At 48.2% G+C, this 15919-nt stretch overlaps 1 protein-coding gene and 1 long non-coding RNA gene across 5 annotated transcripts in view; one reads left to right on the forward strand and one right to left on the reverse strand.

Moving 5' to 3' along the window:
• Window positions 1-15919, forward strand: part of SH3GL3 (SH3 domain containing GRB2 like 3, endophilin A3) — a 138975-nt gene that overhangs the window by 26525 nt on the left and 96531 nt on the right. The window lies entirely within an intron of this gene.
• Window positions 1-15919, reverse strand: part of LOC120599400 (uncharacterized) — a 34828-nt gene that overhangs the window by 2779 nt on the left and 16130 nt on the right. The window contains exon 3 of one of the 2 annotated variants that reach the window (XR_005651896.1): window positions 13869-13947. This is a non-coding gene — a long non-coding RNA (uncharacterized LOC120599400). Of the gene's footprint in view, window positions 1-13779; window positions 13948-15919 lie in introns of those variants that run through there. The other variant, XR_005651895.1, reaches the window with a different exon arrangement.

Below are 15919 nucleotides of genomic sequence, written 5' to 3' on the forward strand. Positions count from 1 at the left end.
CCTTTTGATTAAAAAAAAAATTTTTAACACATAAGTCAAATCTATATATATATTTTTTAGTTTGGATCTTTAGTTATCCCAAGAATATATAGAGCCACTCGTGTTTCCTTTTGACAATCTTTATGTTTGCATTTTACAATTGGTATCTAACTCATATACCCGAGAATTTACCATCTTAAAATGTAGAACTCAGTGGTTTTTAGTATATCCACAAGGTTGTACTGCTTTCACCACTGGATAATTCCTAAACGTTTTCATCATAACTCCCCCAAAACCCATACCCATTAGCATTGTTCCTCAGTCCCCCTTATCCCAGCCCTTGAAAACCACTGATCTGCTTTCTGTCTCTATGGCTCTGCCTACTCTGGTTATTTCATATTAATGAAATCATACGCTATATATGGCCTTTTGTGTCTGGCCTCTTTCACTGAGCGTCATGTTTTCGAGGTTCGTCAGTGTTGTAGGATGAATCAATCTGTGTTCCTTTTTATAGTTTTTATTGTACGGATTATTATACTCATCAATTATTATAATTTTATAACACATTTTCTAGTAAGGAATAGTATACCTCACTGGTTCTTAAAGTGTACTCATAAGAAGTGCCAGTTTCCAGGTCTTACCCAGACCTGCTGAATTGCGAATGCTGGGGTGGGTGATGGTAATAAGACATAATTAAATACTCAAAATTGGGGGTGGGGTAGGAAAAAAGACATTTCAGAAGGAGAAAAATGAGAGGGGAAAAGCCACGGAAGCTAGCATTATTTATAGCTAACGCCTCCCTCCCTCCATTAAAGATGCTTTGAAGAACCTCAGAGAGGGTGAAAATAAGTCTTCATCACAGCCCCCCAACCCCCAACATCCCCATTGTTAAAACGCGTGTGTGGCAATTTTTTTTTCTAATAAACTTCACTCCGATGTAGCTTTCTTTTGAACCAAAGCTTATTTTATTAAAGATTAGTATGTCTGAAATGGAGACTTGATTTAAGTTGAAAGATGCCAAGCTCATTCATTCATCTGCTGAACATCTATTGTATGTGTAAGTCACTGTCCCACACCCCACTGAGGATGCACGTGAAATGAGGGATGGCCCAAGAACAACCCAATCCCTGTGATGTTAAATGGCCCTGCAGCCCACGTGGAGCGGTTTCGAAATGGTTAAGCGGCAAATTCCTGAAGGGGAAGGCTTGCCACAGGAAGCTTGGTAGAGCTGATGATATCGGCACGGTGGGGGAGACATTCTCAAGTTGTTCTCAGCCTGGAAATCGTTACACACACACACACACACACACACACACACACACACACCCACCCTAGATACCGTAAAAGCTCCCTCATGCAGACAGCTGAATGGAGAAAGATTTTGTGGGCAAGAAGTGCATGGTACGAAGATGTAGCATTGACAGAGCCATGCAGGGGGCATGTTGCATGGTGTGTGCCAGAGCTCATGCATGTGCATGCGTCTGCAGTGGCCAGTGACAACAGGTCTACCTAGAGCTATATGAATTGTGTTGACGAACACGTGCTTGCAGTGTAAACTCTGAAGCACTGTGGAGAAGAGATGGAGTCCATTGCCGTTGACATGAAAACAATGAACAACAAGGAGGGGGACCTTTCCATACAATCCGTGTTGAATATGGCATGGCACAGGACCCAGGAAGGGACATGTGGGTGATTATATCCAAGACAATGACAGAAGAGATTCCAATAGCACATAAGAGACTTTTTCCTTCCACACATGGCTGAGGGCCTCAGTGGAGCACAAGGGAACGTGAAAATCAGAACCCCCAATGTGGGAGAGCATTTGAATTACAGTAAGACAGACACATATGATGAATTATTCTGGAAGCTGTGTATGGCTGTGTCCTGGTCCTGCGAAAGACCAGCTCTCAGACACTTATTTGTACAAAGTTTTCTGCCGGCGGTTGGCATACGTGGACAGTGAACTTGGCCACCAAGAAGGAAAAGTCCACTCTCTTCGCATATGGAGAACACGTCCTCTCTCTTTATCTGGGGGTTTTCAAACCCACCTGCAGAATCGCGCCTCATCAGGTCCTCCTGTGAGTGCAGGAGTGGCGACCCGTCAGGCACGCCCTTCCCTGTGAGCTGGAGTGGAAGGAACGTTTTCTCTAAGACAGCTGGAAAACCTCCCTGTCCTCAGCATGGCCAGACAGCCAGTGCCCCTGGGGAAGCGTGAGGGAGTTCAGCCCCTCGTTTTACAGTTAAGGAAGCTGAAGGCCAGCGTAGAACTTATTCCAAAACCTACCCTGCTAGAAGCCACATTTCCAGTGGGTGTCCCCTACTCGCACGCTGAGCAAAACAGCTCTCCCCATAGCCCTTATGGCCAGATGGGCACCTGGGGCAGAGCCGCTGTATCCTATTCGGGTCTCACAGGGGATGTCATACCAGGGCAGGAGCAGCCTGGTTCTGGACGACTTCTCCAAGCATCTTCTCTAGCCCCTTTCCTGGGGCTAGCGCCCCATTCCCGCACCCCTAAATGTAACTGAAAATCCTTCTCGGTGGTTGCCTTCAAACCTGAACGTAAAAGTAGAGAGGCAGGAGTCTAACCCTGCAGAAAAGATGTGCCCGTGTTAATGAGGCCGGTTTGCCTAGGGTTGGCACTTGCAGCAGGAGCTGTTGGCGAGAGAGGGGAACTGGGTGGGCAAAGTGGCCGTGCACGTCCACTCAGTCCAGTGGCAACAGCTGCAGGACTTAGATATGGGCCCTGGGAATACTCAGGAGTGTTTAATCCTCTCTCCTGCGGCCTTTTCTCTTGGTATTTCCTGAGGACAGTGTGGGGCCTGCAGCGACTAGCTTTGGGTCTGACTAAGCGTTTTCTCTGGAGAGGAGCAAGCTGCAACGAGGGCCTCATTCCTGGATGGGTGTAAGACCCAGGAAGAGGCAGAGTGAGGATGCGAGCTGGGCTCTCAGCCTGGACCTGGGTGTCCTTCAGAGAAGGGAGGGCCTGAAGGCAGGTGGCTGTACATTCACAAATGTGTGAACTTGGCCGCAAGAGACCGATAGGCTTCAGAAACAAGAACAAATCCAGAATTCTCCCCACGGCTAAAGACCCAGAGTTTTCCTCTGGAAATATGTTCTTCTTTAATCACGAAATACCATGTGTAGGAAGACCCCACATGGTGTAACATGTGGGTGTTAAAAAATCACTTCGACTGAACCTTGACCTTGGGTCCTCTATGCAAGTTCATGGCGATTTATAGAATTTCTGTCGTTTGTGTATGGTGAGATATTTGTTGATCGGTTAAGAGCCCAAAATAAAAATGCCTTTTCACCACTCTGCAGTGGTAGGAGCCAGAATAGTGGGGATCTTCGTGGGTGGGCTGTCAACAGGGAGGGGGACAAGGGAGCCTTCTAGAGCGTTGGGAATGTTCTAAACCTTTATCTGGGTGGTGGCTCTGTGGGTGTGTGCATGTGTACAAATTGAAGTCATCAAGCTGTTCATGTAAGATTTGTGCCTTTTACTCTATGTAAGTTATGCCTTAGTAAGAAAAGAGTTAAAAATGTAAGTGCAGTTTTCACGGCTTTGATAAACTAGTAGTTTGGGAAGGGTGCTTTTATTTCCAAGAGCTGAAACATACATAACTTATATATTTCAAGCCATCTCTGGGCTCTTTCCTATGATACCTTTTGTGCCCAAGCCCTTACCTCATAAAATATGACCGACTTTTCAGGGTCAAAGATGATTTCTCCCCATCTGTCATTCTTGTCCGTGGCAAATGTGGACATGTCATTCGGAATGTAGCACGGAGGCCTTGATGAAATTGGAAAAGCATGTGGAGATAAAAATCATTCTGGGATGAATCCAGACACTTCCTGCCACTCTCCAGATGTCACAGAGCTGGAAGCCACCCTCCCGGGGGAAGTGATTCAGCCGGCCTCAGCCAGATGTGTAGGAAGCTGCTTCAGACCCACATGCTAACACTGTCCTGATTGTGTGGGGCATATGCTTTCAGTCAAGAGTGAAAAATGCAGGCAGGGGCGCATGCCAGGAGTCTTTCAAGCGTGGCCCACCGGTCTGCCGACAGCACGGTGCACTGATCCGTCCAGTCAGCAGATGTGTGTCACCGCGACGCAGGCCGAGGCCGGTTAAGCGGTAACAGAGCTCGGTGACCTAATGCACACACTCAGCCCTTCCCGGGAGCCTCACGCCGCGGTCGCTCTGTGGGATGCGTGTCAGCTTGATCCGGAGGCTGCCCGGAACGTCTGTGCTCGAACGGCACGGAGTGGCAACAACGCCCTTTCCTGTGCCTGGCAGTGTGTCAGAGCCCCGGACGAGCGGCCAGCAGCCCTCTGGTCCCTGCATGCAGAGTTTTAGCTCTGTGTCATTTTGGATAATCTTGACTGCGACCACATTGAATGCCGGCTGTTTGGGGAGAACTGCCTGAGTCACCGGGATCCCTCTCCTGGCCTGGGCTTTCCAGGGGCCCAGGCTTCTTGCAGGAACCCCCATTCCCTCCCTGCAGCAAGCCTTCCAGGCTTCATCAGCCGCTCCCCTTTATAGGATGCCCTTAGTGGGATTTTGTCCAAGTGTTCTAAACTCGTGGAGACCGACTTTGCCGCTCTGATTAAAGAAGGGTAAAAAATGCGTACTTGTTCACAGGCGTGTGCACACACACACACACACACACACACGCACACGCTTCCGTGTGAGAGAAAACAGGCAACCACATACAGCGTCATTCTGAGAGAGACAAAGGGACACCGGGCACAAAGCCAAAAGCCTCATCAGGGCTGTGTGCACGCAGCCCCCCGGTTGGCCAGTAGTCGCAAACATTGTTCTGAGCCAGAGGTCTCGGTGTGTAGTTCTTGTGGGTGAGCGGAGTTGGGCAGATGCAGAAACCTTTCTCAACAGTCGTTCCCACCGATTGCTTAGAAAGTAGGCCCCCCGAGCTTTTGTCTGCAGACCTCCCAGCCTCTGTGGAATTCACTGGTGCCGCACGCACGAGGACTCCGTTCCCCGGGGCGGCGATGGAGCTCGGAGGCTGTCATTTTTGGCAAAGGCGCACACCTGTTGTCTTTCCACCCAGACGGCGGGAACGCCAAAACGACTTCAATCATCACTTTCAACTCATCAAAAAACTATTGCCTTCTCGTCCACACGGAGATCGTCCCTTATAATCACGGCTCTGGTTGCCTGAAAGCCGGCCCACAGCCCGGCGAGACCAGAAGGCCTGCCTCAGCCCAAGGTCTCCCTCACCCTCAGTTCGCTGTGGGAATCGACCTACCTATCAGCCACCATGTCAGTACCAAGCACTGCAAGCAGTTGCTAAAAAGTTGGCCGAACCTCCCATTTGGGAGGTGGAGCCCTCCCCTCGCAGAGAGAATTCTCAGGGAAAAGCAGTGGTCGTGATAATGCATACCTGTGGCTCATCACCAGTCATTTCCTTGGCTTCAGAGTTTGTTTTTGTGCTCACCCTGGGATGTGGGTCTGCCTTAGGCTGTGGGAATTCACAGCACCTCAGATAAATTAAATGTTCTTCCCCTTGGAGACCTGACTCAGGCAGAACCGGAGGTGGTTTCGTCTCCTGTTCTGTCTCCCAGCTCAGAACCAGGCACCAGGAAAGCCCCAGTCCTTCCTCAGGAGGCTGTTTGGCTATCGTGGTGTCCGAGGAGGTGACAGGCCTTGGGACGGCCTCGCTGTCCTGCCCGCTGCTCCAAGACTTCCAGGTTGCTACTTCCCTCCCACACCTTGTCTCCTAAAAGCTTCCTATTTGACAGCATAGAGTTTCGGGGCCATTGAAAGGGTAAAAGGGGTGCCCGTCACTTTACATAAGTGTTTATTTCATAGTGATACCCTGGGCATTTCTGCGTATTTGGTGGAAACTGTTTAGATGGTTCATCGTCTTCAGGGAAAAGGACTTGAGGGGAAAATAGAAAGTAGGAAAGTATGGGGAAGAGTCAACACCCGAGAAAGAACAATGTCACTAGAACGCGCACATCTCAAGGGCAGGTTTTTGTTTGGTTGGTTGTTTTTTTTGGTCCGTATTGTTTCTCCAGCACCTAAAACAGTACCTGGTGCGTGACTGACAGTCAGCCAATACTTGTTGAATGAATGAGGTGGATCGATTTATTAAACAGGCTCTCCCTTCTCCATCTCTAGAAATTCTGGGATATTGTTTTCTTAAAAACAATAAACGAGCATGTGCACACATGCAAACCACCCTCCCCCCCCCTCCAAAAAAAGCCCCTCAAAGCATTGATTTTCTGAGATGATCAAGAAGGTCCACTTGGGCTTATTTGTTTATCTAACACACATTTCTTACACTCCAGTCATGTGTCAAGCACCATGCCCGGAACCGGAGGGACTTAAGCTGCTAAATAACATGGCCCCCGACCCGTGAGGAGCTCCCTGGCCAGTGGAGATGGACGAGGGCTGTGGTCATTACAGCACAATCTAGGAGTGTTCTCCCTCCTGGAGAGGGGTCCATGAGCCAGGGAGGGAGGGACTAACTTCTGACTTGGCCTGGGGGCCCTAGGGGAGGCTGGGACTTGAAGCCTTAGTAGGCGTTCACATGCCTGGCAAGGGGCAGAGGGAGGGAAAGAGTCCAAATTCTCATCTTAGACCACAGTTCCATCAGATTACACACTTACCACAGTTGCTGACAGGGAGCCAAACGGACCAGCAAAAGTTGGCTCTTCCTTCCTTCTCTCTCTCCTCCAGAGGGAGATGCTAATGAACCGCAGTGGCCAAAAGGCAGGTGAGAGTCAGAAGAAGCTGGATGATGGGTTAGCAGGGCAGCCAGGCCCTGCCGCATCCTGAGGCCTTGGCCGTATTTACTGTCAACGGGCCGATGAGGCCTGGTAACCACATGGCTGCTTCGTCAGCCCCGGCCCTCAGAGGGTGGAGGTCGCGACTGTGACATCCACTTGGTTTGCCACCTGGCAAGGAGCCAGCTGCCGTGGGCTGCTTAATCAGGATGACTTGATAACGTGGTAGACAGGGATTCTTGAGACAGAGAGTAACTGCTCTTAAGAGAGTGGGTGCTGCTCAAAACCTGTTGGCCGTTAATTGCTGTGGAGCGGAATATGCCAAGGTATCTTAATTCAAATCTTACCTCACCGTCCTGGGGACCTTTTGTTGCTGTAAGTCAGGATGGTCCTCGGTTCCAAGAAGAAAATTAAAGACTGCTCCTGAGATGAGCACAGTCATTTGGATGAAAGAAAACACATGGCTGCATTTAGAGATCGGATCTCAACAAGACGGGGCACCACCTCCTGCCCGGAGAGGAGCGGGCCGCAGGATGCAAAACTGGAATTTATGTGCGAAGACTCTGCCCTTATTACAAGGGGATCTCAACACGCATTCCAGGTGCTAATTAGTTCTTGTGTCTGTTGCCATGGGAGCCTATTGTGCATGCCCATTTTGCTGATGGGAAGACCGACGAGGAGGAGGTGGGCAGAGAAGATGTTCTTGGAGAAAAATGGTGCCCTGGCTGCTTCACCGTGTTTGCCGGGGAGAACCGAGGGTGGCTGTTTTTGCCCGAGAGCATTGTTTGCTGCTGAGCTCAGGGTCTCTGCCTTCCAGAGTTCGATTCCCTAATCTCTCCCTGACTTGGGAATAAGAATGGCAAAGATCTATGTGGAAAGCTAACTGCTCATCAGATTGCTGCTTCTGAAGGGTCGTTTGGCGGTAAAGGGCATGACCTCTGGGGACCCTTTGGGTTTAAAACTCAGGTTCAGGGTTGAAACTCAGGCTCTGGTACTTCTCGGCTGTGTGACCTTGGCAAGTTTCTAGACCGAGGAATTGTGCCTCGGTTTCCTCAGATGTCGCGTGGTCTTGATAATAATAATTCTTTCCTCGTAGAATCGCCATGAGGATTAACTGAGTATTTGTAAAGCTTTTCAAAGAATTCCCGACCTGCCCTAAGAGTTAAGCATTAGGTTGATTCATATGTGAAATCACTAACATTTGACTGCTTTTGACCTACAAAAGCAGACATTTTATATGGCTCATTCTAATTTGTTTAATAATAAAGAAAAAGGGTTTTATTTATATGTTATTTATACAGCTATATTTATATTTTCACATTTTATCGTTATTACATTAGTTCTTGTGACTTAGTTGATTGCTTTATTATTATACTTATAATATTAGTTTGTTATATGCCTGTTTTTTATTCCCTCACTCATTCCAACATACTTTGAAGGCAATGTGCAATTCCCTTTTTAAAAAATTCTGTATCACAGGGTGGTGTCTGGGACCATGTGCCCGAACGGGTAACCCAGGCTGCAGCTAAGAAACAAAGGGATCATGGAGCGGGCATCCTAGGTTTCGGTAACGGCAGCCTAGGGCCTCCGGGGAACCATTTATACAGAAAGTATTGGCGTCTCCCCAGCAGCCCCAGCCCCTTGACACTGCCTTTAGGAGGCGGCGTGGAGGAGGACGGAGCTCGCCTGTGAGGGGAGCGAAGGGACTGCCCGGTGAGGGCTGTGGCAGAGACGGGGCGGGACCTACCTCTCCATCCTCCGGCCTCTGGCCTAGAATTTCAGTCCTAGCTGGAAGGTTAAACCGATGCTGCGTACACGCATGGTTCTCATAGTTGTCTGCTGAGGGCAGGTGACATTGGAAGCCAGTTACCAGTACTGAGTGGGGCTTCATAAGTATGCAGCAGGATGCAGTGAGCTGGCGCAGGAAGGTACAGGCCAACGGTCTCAAGGGACCATTTGTGGCTATGGGAGGTGCCCGGGAGGGGGCCCTCCTTTGCAAGCCTTTTGAAGGCACCACCTGCCAGCATCAAGCCCATATGTAACGTGTTATTGCTGGGGAGGAGAGACTGTCCCCTGGCTGGGACAAGTGGGACGACAGCTATCCTTTACTACTGCCTTCAGGCCGCAGCGCCGGCCTCATTCCGCAAAGATGGAGGGAGGGCGGGGGAAGGATGAGGCTAGAACACCAGAACGGCAAGCAGACGAAGCCTCAGGGCTAGCTGGCCTGGAGCAGCGAAGGAGGGGAGCTCGAGTCGGTCGTAATAACAGCGATGCTCACATGGTGTTTACTTCGTACGCCTGGCACTCTGCTAGTGCTCCAATCTCATTTCACCTGGCAACAATCCTATGAGGTAGGTACCGTCATTACCCCTATTTCACAGAGGAGAGAAATGGGAGCACAGAGAGGTGAAGAAACATGCCCAAGGCTCTTAGCTAGTAAGTGCAGAGCCGGAATTCCAACCCAGGCAGCTGGCTCCAGAATCTGTAGTTTTCACTGAACAAACACTAAATCTTAGGAGTGGAGATAAGACTTTTCGAAGCAACAACAACAGAAAAAGGGATGAACGAAAAGTAGCCAGAGGTTCCAGACCCAGAATGAAATCTCGTCAAGGGTGCTGATACCCACAGGGAAAAGAGGGTTTGACCGACCAGGACTAATGGTGCGTTTTAGGGAAATGAGACAATTCCTCAGTATCCACCCCAAAGAGCTGAGACTCCTTGATAAACGCTTTCCCATAGCCTTCCTCGTTCTGTACTGCGAGCATGTGAGGCAGGTGCTGTGAGTATTCTCATTTTGCAGATACGGAAACTGAGGTCCAGAGGGGCGAAATAAGGTCCCCAAGGTTACACAGCTACGAGGCGGGTGTTTGAAACTGGTTCTTACTGGCTTTAGAACCTGAGCTTTGGATGCTGCTTGTGCCATGGAGGACACCGACATTATGGTGACATGGATTTTTACCATGGTTTTGGTCTAGTTACATAAGGGAGAAGGCACAGCATAGAACTACAATGTCAGGGGGAAAGGCGGGAAGACCCATGAGACAGAGGTGCACGCATGACCTTCGAGCAGGTGGAGGAAAGAAGTACTCAAAGTTCCACCTCTTCAGAGTAATTAGAAGTGACAAGGACCAAGGACATTACTAACACTCTGCAAGTCAATAACAGTGGTGGCTGCCATGTCGAGCCCTTTTCCAGGGCCAGATACAAAGGAAATTCCGTCTTGTGAGTTGAGCCGAGCTGCACAGCAGCCCGAGGAAAGAGGTGGCATCGACTCCATTTTGTGGATGAAAAGCCAGGGCTCAGAGATATTAAGTGACTTAGCCAAGGACACATAGCTCGTAAGGTACAGGTTAAAACCAGGTGGATCAGGTGTCTTCCCCTCCGGTCCCAGCATTTCCTGTCATGCCAGCCATCACTCACTGATGTGTTAACTTATTTAACACATCTTCTCAGCAAAGACCATATTCTCCTGCCCACCAATGGATGCTTAATGAACAAATGTACAGATGGATCAATGAATGGACAGATGAAAGCCCAGTTATTACAGATCCTGGCAGAGGTGGGACAGAAGAAGTGTCTCTAGGTGCTCCAGCAGGGAATTTGCAGGAGGGTGGGGCAGTAATGACAGGTGAGCCTGGGGAAGTAGCAGGATTTGGGTGTGTCTTGTGTGCCCGTCAGGGGTTTGGACGGCATCTTGCAGGCGGTAGCATTTCGTTCTTACTGGAATAGACACTTCGAATACGGATTTGCCTTCCCTGTGCCCAGCACTTCTGACGAAACCGTCATCCGTGGACTTATAGGGTGCCTTCTCCCCTGTCACATGATTTCAGTGTTGTTTCTGATCAAGGAACTCGCTGAAACCACAGCTGGCCCCTTGCATCTGCGGTGGATATATTTTAGAGTTCCCGCATACCAAGAAAGTCTGTATGCTAACTAACTCACACCTAGTATAGTAAGGAAGAGGCAGGTGGAGGGAGGGTACAGGGATGGAAACACGCTCTTGCCATCGAGTGGTTCGCCCTCCTCCAGGGGGCGATGAATGTTTCTTGCACAGAGCGACTCGTGTTAATCTGTCATGAGGGATGTAGCAGAAGCATCAAGACAGGATCTGGGAAACAGTGGGAAGAGTTGTCCTCTTCCCTCACAGGTCCTCCCCACTTGGGGGAGTCGGGGATGACTTTGCGGAGAAGTTGAGTGAGTAGGAATTGTCGGTAGAGGAACAATAGAAGGAATTCTAGGCAGAGGAAAAAGCATGTGGAAGCCTGTGAGTGCACCCAGGTCAAGGAACGGCGAGCAAGGTGCACTTAGTGTAGGAGGAGGCATTAAGGTGGTGACTAAAGCGGCCAAATGACAGGCAGAAGCCTTTCTTACTTTTTCGCCCAGTCAAAATTCTTCTTCTCTAGGTACTGATATCAGCGAAGGATTGGCCGGAATGAGATTTGTCTCTCTCTAAGGGCTTTTGAGTTTCCATCCAGATGAATCTATTCGATGTAGAGCATATGGAAAATGTTGGGTTTTTTTTTGAGCAGGGAACTTCCTGTGCCTATTGCAGACCATCACTTCTTCCTCTCTGGTGAAAAACCATTTCTATCCTTTCTTCTCTTTTACCACTTGGACTTGGTGAAAATAAATATTTGTTGCTCAGATTGGCACAGAGAGCCATGCACATTTTCAGCAGCCAGTTCATGAGAACTTCTAAATAAGTCTTTATTAAGAGAACTGAAATTCTGTATGAACTCAGATCAGAGTTTTTTCAAGTTGCACGCGGCTGTTTTGAGAACTCAGATATCTGTGTAACTACACCGTTATGCTCGATGGTGTGGATCAAGTAGAAGCCATTCGATTACTGTTAATTATGCTTATGAACCGGAAGTGGGAGGTATAATGGCCGAGTAGAATCTCTTTGTCCTTTATGGAGCAAAACGTATAAGAAACGAACACCGCATTTTCACCCTAACGATGAAATCGCGTCATTCCTAATTCTGGCTTCTTTCCTGTGAGAACTGTACAACATGTGTCTCCATTCTTCCTTCCTGGGTCCATGGCAGGCCTCGGCAGTTGATCTTGAGGACTTTCCAGCTGAGGCGTAACATGGCCTCAGAGGCTTTGCAGTCCCAAACATCACAATCAGTGGACTGTCAGTGCTTGTGAGATGACACCTCTTCACTCCTCGGGCTTCGTCTCTGTATCCTCTTTATCTTCTCTGGCGTTGGAAACCTTAGGCTTTGAACACAAATCTCTGCACCGTGAAACTCAGGTGTCCCCCCCGTTGCTGGCCACATCAGTCTCATCTTCTTCCTCATCCTTTAACAACAGAAGATTCTCCCAACACCACGGGGCAGAAACATCGATGGCGAAACAGCCAGGATGGGAATTTCTATACTAGCAATGAATCACTTGCATAGCAGTCTTTTCTGAATCTGATCAGGCTGATCCCAAAAAAGAACTTGAAGAAACCAGTCCCTTTCTCCAAATCGTCTTAGCTGTGGGGTTCCCTAAAAGATTTTTCAGTGACAATGATGGTAAAGAGATGGCCCCGAAGTGGCCCCAACCTTCTGGCACAGAAAGCTCTTCTTTATAAAGCTTCCGTTTGAACTCACACCAGACTATTTACATTACAAAAATAGTGCACACATGTTTATTGTAAAAATAGCCGCAAAATATAAAGTAAAAGGCAAAAATCCCCACGCTCCTTTCCAATTCCCTAGGGGTAATTACCGTTAGAGCTTTAAGACAGTCTTTTCTCTGTGCATGTAGTGAGAACATTTTTTTTTTAACAAGAATGAGATTATACCGTACATATTATTCTACAATATTTGCTTTTTTCCTCCGTATGACTGTACATGTTACGTGCATAGATGCAATCCTTCCAGGTCAATGCTTATAATTCTACCCCATTCTTTTAGTAGCTGAATGATTTTTCACATGTGCACGTGTCACAGTTGTTGAACTATGCTATAATTACTGGACTTTTACACTATTACAAATAGTACTATAAGGACCAGTTTTACATACACGTGTGTAAATACTTGTGTACCTACGTAATTGTTTTTATAGGAGAGCTAACCAAAAATGAAATTTCTGAATCTAAGGATATATGTTAGAAGATTTTATGAGGATATGCTCTTCATATTTACTAACACTGGGTATTATCAATCTTTTTGATTTTTGCCAAAGTAGTATCTTTAAGATTTTTTTTTGTTTCCCTGATCACTTGCGAGGTGAAACATGTCCCCATGTATTTATTAGCCGTGTGTATATCTGCTTGTCTGTATGCCTTGCCCATTTTCTATGAGGTTGTCTTTTTATTGACTTGAATATGCTCGGATGTGTTTAGTCCAGTGGTTCTTAATTGTGATGGCTCTTTTTGCATTTGACTACGGTAAAACTAAAACATTGAGAATCCTGGAGGAATACTTTACAACACGTGGCGTTGTCTCTGTACACCGAAATGGCTGTTCCCGTATACACTCGGCATCTCCTCAAGACTGTAAATGCCTGACAGCCAGCTTTAATTCATTCTTGCACCTTTTTCCTCAGTAAACAGTCTAATAACGATGCAATTGGAAATGTCTGTATGGAGAGTTAACTTATAAAGAACTTTCACTAAAGTGCGACAGATCTATACATGTTACCGAGTATAGCTGGGTGGTTTTCACACAGTGAACACACTGGGGTCACCATGTTAAAGTACTTGCACCTCTACCGTCTCATTGAATGTTCACAGCCCCCTTGGACTCAGATGAAACAGGAGTTATTATTTCTAGTTCATGGCTGAGCAAACTGAAACTTAGGCAGATCAAATCGTGCAGGATCCCTCAGGGAGTAAGAGGCACACCCGGGATTTGAACCCTGGTCTCTTGGCTCTCACTGCCAACCCCTGGTCTCCACTTCCTGTGCCAGAGTAATATATAAACAACAGAAAGAATGAGAGAGAGGGAAGACGGAAAGACCTGACTAAATCTCCGTTCTGGGCGATAGTGCACCAAGGAGAATAATTCTGCTCATTCGCTTTCAGTAAAGAAAAAAATTGGACATTCAGCACCATTGGACTTAAGATTAAGACCTTTCATTAGATCTCACCATTTTCTATAAACAGCCATTTGTTCCCAGGGTAGAATAGACGCAGAACAAACACATACCAAGTCCATCTTCAGTGCGAAGACTACAGGAGACAAGAGAAGATGAAGAACGCACGGGTTTTCCTGGAGGACTTGACATCTGTAGGTGAGAGAATGCACAGATAGCTGTATTTCAAGAGCAGTGTGGGGCCAGAGACAGGAAGAAATTGCTTCCAGGGAATACCCTCAGGGCTACAGCAGCGGGCTGGCACGTGAGCTGGGCCTGAGAAGCGTTTACTCTGAGGCGTGGGGAATAGCGTTTCGGGAGACAGGAGATGGGGAAAGCCATGGGGACGTATATTGTGGAACAGCGACTTCAGTCTGGCTGAGGAGCCGGGCTACAGGAAGACCATGCTGGGGTCCCTCAGCGCATTCGATTGCTCTACGGAGCGCTCGGCTGGAGCTGTTCCTGTCCACGCCTCTGTTAGTGCACACTCGCTACCTTCTCCCTGGAAGCTACCCTTGGGGGCTGTGGAATTACAGACCTGTAGTTTGAGAACAAAGGTAAACAGAGGACAGACACGACCTGAGGTCACAGAGAAGGCTGCTAGCGACATCACAAATTCCTAAGGGGAAGGGTGGTCTGCTTGCAGCTACATATGCCCACCAGGCGGAAGTAGGCACCTGCCCAGCGTGCAGCACATTCCATTCAGTATGCTCTTCTCTGGCCACAGCAGCCGACCTGGACGCACAAGTGACGCCTTCCGTGCAGCCTGATCTGATGTGATTCTCAGTCAAGAATCAGACCTACACGGGTGTCCTCTTGGGACCTGAGGACAGATACGATTGGCCAACGTCACGGGCAAACAGGCTTCCCTCCCCTGGCTTAATACATCTCAAAATAGTTGCTAAATCTGGCTTCTTTCAGAAGAGCATGAGCTTTCTGGACGGAATTTGAGAACATCTGTACAGATATGAATTTAAATAGCCATGCATGCAAGGGAGATGACAACGTATGTATATACTAGGCCATGTGCATTTTGTTTTAAAAGCAGAAACGAACGTGGAACCCAGAGTTCAGTAATGTGGCCCATAATAAAATGTTAACAAGTCCAAGTTGTAACAGAATCAAAAACCAGAGGTGGATAGCTCGTGTTCGTGTCCGTGTTCGTAATAGAAAGTAAGCATCACGGGAGCATGGCCTTCATTACCCGGTTCCCCACTGTATCTTCGGTGCCCAGGATAGTTCTGCTTAGTTTTTGCTTAAAATCCTGAATAATTCTATGTAGTAGAGGTGACCGGAACACACAGCACAGAATTATCGAATGCAAGGTCAGCCTGAAAGTTGCCCCGTTGCTCTGAGCCGTCACCCCTGGACTCAGCTAATAGATCTCTTCTGTCGAAGTGTCTACCAGGGAGGGCCGAGGCCAGAAGGCGGGAGAGGCGTGGATCTGCTTGAGGCTTAACACAAGCAAAGCCCTCACCTTCCCTCTTCCCTCCTCCACCACCCTCCTCTCTTGCTGGGACTCTCTTAAAGCAATCTTGTCTTCCATGAAAGGCGAGGCTTGTCTGGACACGAGGCAGCCACGAACGGTCCTCCAGGCAAGGCTTCCCATAGACAATTTGGCCAAATTCGTAAATTAAGTTGAAATTTTGATCCTGCTTGTTGCCAAGTGGGGCTAATTAATTTCTATAGAGACTGATGAACAGGAAGCACAGTATTCACATTATTTCATCAACAATTAATTCACTAAGCTCAGATTCATTAGTTTCCTGGCAATCGCCATCCTAAACAGTGTTGGAAGGTGTTTGTGGAGGGAGCCTGGCTATTTTAAGCCTCCTGGAGAACACCTGAGGCTTAGCGGCCTCCTTGCAGGTGACTTCACCCTCCCCTGGAGAGGACTCATTAGGGAGTGTTTTGCAGCCCTGGGAGGCAGGCCTGGCTGGTGCTCCGTTCCTCCCTGGGACATTCTGGAATTTTGTGGCCTCCCTGGTGGGGAGAAGCCTTGCTCTGGGCCTCATATTAATCTCGGCTTCACTAATGAGCTTCACGAATGCCACAGGGTGTTTCCAAGGGCAAGAAGCCTGAAGGGACTTAAAATTGGTCTCCTCAACCCCTCCTGTCCCCCTCG

The sequence above is a fragment of the Pteropus medius genome, unplaced genomic scaffold (genome assembly GCF_902729225.1).
Source record: "Pteropus medius unplaced genomic scaffold, Ma_sr-lr_union100, whole genome shotgun sequence".
Taxonomy (NCBI): Eukaryota; Metazoa; Chordata; class Mammalia; order Chiroptera; family Pteropodidae; genus Pteropus; species Pteropus medius.